We start from the raw sequence: 5,248 nt of genomic DNA, 5'->3' as shown, positions 1-5,248 counted from the left end.
CTCTGTTTTCTCTTTTGATCTAGTTTCTTTCTTCTTTTCTTTTGTAAACATATCTTGCAATCTTTAGCATATGAATTATTCTAGACATTTTCTTTTTTTCTTTTATCTTTTCTTTCTTGTTTTCATTATGCACTTTCTTTCTTGCAATTTAAATTCTGCATTTTCTTTCTTGCTTTTCATATTGCATTTAATTTCTTATCTTTGATTCTTCATTTTATAATTTTTTCTTGAATATCCATGAGCACTAACATGTCAAGCAGGCCCATGAGAAATTTTTCTACACCCTTTTCTGTAAGATTTTTGTCTCCCATTGTGCAACCTCAAATTGAAGCAGAAAGTTTCCAATTAGACCTAGAGTTAATTTTCATGATACAAGGTCACAAATTTGGAGGAGAAGTATCAGAAAGTCCTTATCTGCATCTTGAAACATTTTTAGAGATTTGTGATATGGTGAAATGTGAAGGAGTGTCAGCAGATGTAGTTCGATTAATGGCATTTCCTTTCAGTATCAAGGATAAAGCAAGGGTTTGATTATATTCTCTCCATCCTCAAAGTATTACAAGTAGGGAGCAATTGGAGAAGCAATTTCTGAATCATTTTTTCCCTCCAAGCAGAACAATGTATATGAGGAATTGCATAACAAATTTTGCTCAGGCATATGGAGAATCATTATTTGAAGCATGAGATAGATTCAAGAGTCTTCAAAGACAGTGCCTTCATCATGGTTTTGAAAAATGGTTGATTTTGCACATATTCTATGGGGAAATTTCTTTCTCAGACAAGAGTTTATTGGATTCATCAGCTGGAGGTTCTTTTATGAACAAAAGTGTAGATGAAGCATATATGTTAATTGATCAAGTGACATTGAACCTCCAAGAATGGTCGAATATAAGTTGGATGAAATCTCCCTCAAACATTCAAGGAGTGCAAGCCATAAATGCTATAGAGCCTGTCAAACAAATTGTAACTCAACCATCTATGAGTTTTGAAAATCACAAGTCACAGAACGGGGAGTTCAAACATTTAGGGGCAAAGATTGAAAGTATTGTTTCAAATTGGTTTAAAGAAGATCCCCCTCCTTCGCAGACAAGATCTAGTGAAAAGTGTGATGATGTTGGGTTGAGAATTGAAAAAATCATGAAGAACTTCTGAAGAAAGACATGTTTAGAATTGAGGAGAAGAACAATAGAAGACCACATGAACTCAGTTCCATTATTCCAGGAGGTTCCCAAATGCCACAAGTACCTTTCCCTCAACGATTGATCATACCAACACTAGATAAGCAAGTTGAATCTCCTTCATAAGCTAAAAGGGAATATGGGAAATTAGAAGTATCTTTCCCAAAACCTTCACTAAGGGTTCCTTTTTCATAAAGGTTAGTGGGGGTCAATGAGAACAATGACTTTAAAAAATTCTATGACACTGGTAAGGTTGAGTGCAGATTTTTGAAGGTATATGAAGATGAAGACTCTTCAGATGAGGATTTTATTGATAATGCAGTGGTGAATAAGTTTTCAGATCTACCTCCAAATTTTATAGGGTGTTATAGTGACATTGAACTTTCATATGATAAATGTGATGTGGTATATCAACTTAAAACTGCAAGTGAAGTTATTGATCCTCTTGTTATTGATTCTCCTATTGAGGATATAGATGTTGGTTTATTTTTTGATGTATGTGTTGATGGTGATGTTTTGGAAGAATGTGTAGGGAGCTGTGTTGTGGAAGCAACATCTCAAGAATCACCTCCTTTGTCCACACAATCCTTAGATGTTGTAAGAGTTGCAAGGATTGAGCATGTTGTGGACCAATGTGTAGGGACTCATGTAGATATAGCAGAGTCTCAAGAATCGCCATCATTGATATCATCAACACCTGAGCTAGAGCCAGAACCATCATTTGATTAAGAGGAAGTCATATCTACATGTTTAGAAATTTCAGGTATTTCTCAGCAAAGAAAGGTTAGTATTTCTTGTGATCTTTTGAAAAATTTTATAGAGGTACCTATCATTGACTTTGTTGGATGTGATCCAGTTTTTATTTTTTATTCTGCTTATCTTAATATGGTTATGTCTCTATCTTATCTAATATGTTTGTGGAAGATTTGTACTTTCTTTGCATGTGCAGATTTCACTTGGGCTAATAATTGGAAGCTCAATCTGAACTGTCTTCGACCACTTGAAATTTTTTTTAAGAAGACGAAGATAGAGAGATTTATACTTTACTTAGTAGCTCCATTGATGAAAGCTCTCTCCATAATAAGAACTCCTGGTAGTAGGGTTCTAAAATATCTTACCCCTCCAAGAGCGAGATTTAGATGAATCTAATGAGGTGGTCGAACTAATGACCTTAAACAAGCGCTTCTTGGGAGACAACCCAAGTTCATTTCCCTTGTTTTCTTATATGTCTTTAGTTCTTTCTAGTTTCTTTTTACTTCATTGATAATAAATCATACCCTCTACTTAATTTTTCTTGCCTATCTTTTTCTTTTTGTAGAATTCAAAGTTGTGCAGGAATATGAGTATTGGATGGAGGAGTATCTTTAAAAACATGAATGTCAACCATTTGGAGCTCATCACTTGGTAACTTCTCTTAAAATCTCCTCCACATTGTTTTTAGTTTTCATTGGGACAATGAAAAGTTTAAGTCTAGGGGGATGCATTAGATGCATTTGATTTGCTTTGTTTGTTTTTGTTTTTACTTATGTCTTGAATTTTGTTTTGATTTTTTGTGGCATACATCTTTGTTGGTTGCTACTCGGAAAACCTAATGGTTCCACTGTACAAAAATTTTGTACAAAGGTCTGAACCTTTTCCTAGCTACCATGTGTTCTTTTAAATTAAACTTGGATCGCCTGCGGAACTTAACACGTTTGATCCAAAGTTTAATCTATTTGTTCTTTTAGGTTTAGACTTGGATCTCCTGCGGAACTTAACATGTTCAATCCAAATCACCTAGGTTATTAATTTCATTAAATATTAGTTTCCAAAATTGGCTTCTAGGACTGCATGGTGAGGCACATGGCCTTCTTGGATATGGGAACAACCACCACCGCCTAGACAAAGCCTTTTAAGGAAAGTTAATATTTAATTTCCTTAAATAACTTTAGGTCAACCGAAAAGAACAATCAAATCACAAGGAAAAGAAAAACAAAAGAACACTACATCGAAAACAAATTCAAAATACTAGAATCATATGCCTCTTGCATTTGGTATTTTTACAAAAGAATAAAACTAGTATGATGCGGAAATAAAATACTAGTATACCTTTTCTTTTGCAAGCAAAAACCTCTAGGTCTTCTACCGTATTCCTCTTCTAACCTCGGGCGTTGTGTGGACAACAATCTTCCGAGATGAGAAACCACCAAAGCACCTTCTTCTCCTCCTTGTAAGGTTCGGCCACAATCAATAGCTCCTCCAAGGATGAAGAGAAAACACCACCAATGCACCAAGGGATAAAGCTTTCTCTCCTTCTTCTCCAAGCTTGAATCCGGCCACCACTTGATCTCCTAGAGGAAGAGGAGGTTCGGCCACAACAAGGGGAGGAGAGAACTTGAAGGGGCCGGCCACACCAAGGAAGAAGAGAGGGAGAAGAATAATAAAAGTTGTGTGTCATGAAGGCACCCCAACCCCCTCTTTTATATTCCTTAGCTTTGGCAAATAAAGAAATTTAATTACAATAAAATTTTCTTAACTTTCCTTGACATGAATTAATTAAGAAAAATTAAACAAAATTTCCTATTCCTTCATGTCATGGCCGGCCATATCAACAAGAGCAAACAAGGCAATTTCAATCAACAATTAAAATTCCTTATTTGTCTTTGGAATTTTTTTTTAAAAAAATTTCCTTTTAAAATCCCTTCATGGTTAATAAAAATAAATTTCTATAATTTTAATTTTTCAACATGTGAATAATTTACAAAGAAGAAAAATAAAATATCTTTCCAATCTACAAATAAGGAAAGAGATCTAATCTCTTTCTTTAATCTTTTGTAGATCCTTTTAAAAGAGATATTTTAATTTTTAATCTCTCCAATAAATTATATCTTTCACATAAGAAAAATTAAAAATTAAAATTATTTTTAATTTAATGGGGGCCGGCCACCTAAGCTTGGGTTCAAGCTAGGGTCGGCCACCCATGAATCAAGGCTTGGCTGGCCCTAGCTTGATCCACAAGCTAGCTTGGCCGGCCCCCTTATCATCGGTATGAAGGTGGGTATAGGTGGGTATAGTACTCTATAAATAAGAGGCTACGATAAGGACCGAGAGGAGGAATTGGTTTTGGTCTCCCGATAAAATTAAGCATCCCGTGTTCGCCCCGAACACACAACTTAATTTTATCAATAATAATTCATTCCACTAGAGAACTATTATTGAACTACCGCACCAATCCGAAATTACATTTTTGGGCTCCTTCTTATTATGAGTGTGTTAGTCTCCCTGTGTTTAAGATGTCAAATGTCCACTAATTAAGTGAGTTACTGACAACTCATTTAATTAATATCTTAATCCAAGAATAGTACCACTCAACCTTATCATCATGTCGGACTAAGTCCACCTGCAGGGTTTAACATGACAATCCTTATGAGCTCTTCTTGGGGAAATTATCAACCTAGATCACTAGGACACAGTTTCCTTCTATAATCAACAACACACACTATAAGTGATATCATTTCCCAACTTATCGGGCTTATTGATTTATCGAACTAAATCTCACCCATTGATAAATTAAAGAAATAGATATCAAATATATGTGCTTGTTATTATATTAGGATTAAGAGCACACACTTCTATAATAACTGAGGTCTTTGTTTCTTTATTAAGTTAGTATAAAAGAAACGACCTCTAATGGTCCTACTCAATACACTTTAAGTGTACTAGTGTAATTATATAGTCAAGATAAACTAATATCTAATTACACTACGACCTTCCAATGGTTTGTTCCTTTCCATTTTGGTCGTGAGCTACTGTTTATAATTTATAAGGTACTGATAACATTATCTTCTGTATGTGACACCACATACTATGTTATCTACAATATAAATTAATTGAACAACTACAAACAAATGTAGACAATTTGACTAAATGTGATTCTTTATTCAAAATAAATGTTTACAAAAGCTTAGGCTTTCAGTATACACTCTAACAATCTCCCACTTATACTAATGACTAAGCTGCCATATCTTCTGCCATACATCTGATTCCCATCCCCTCCACATGCTGATCGAAAGCTTTAGCTGGAAGGGCCT

The 5,248-nt window shown here is 34.7% G+C and overlaps 1 non-coding gene across 1 annotated transcript; it reads right to left on the bottom strand.

The window, feature by feature from the left end:
• Positions 1–622: 622 nt before the first annotated feature.
• Positions 623–728, bottom strand: LOC121983477. The gene has a single exon (XR_006112527.1). It is a non-coding gene; the product is annotated as a small nucleolar RNA R71 (small nucleolar RNA).
• Positions 729–5,248: the final 4,520 nt, after the last annotated feature.

The sequence above is a fragment of the Zingiber officinale genome, chromosome 5A, assembly GCF_018446385.1.
Source record: "Zingiber officinale cultivar Zhangliang chromosome 5A, Zo_v1.1, whole genome shotgun sequence".
NCBI lineage: Eukaryota > Viridiplantae > Streptophyta > Magnoliopsida > Zingiberales > Zingiberaceae > Zingiber > Zingiber officinale.
The sequence above is the reverse complement of the archived record's forward strand: the minus strand, read 5'-3'. Positions and strand labels throughout refer to the sequence as shown.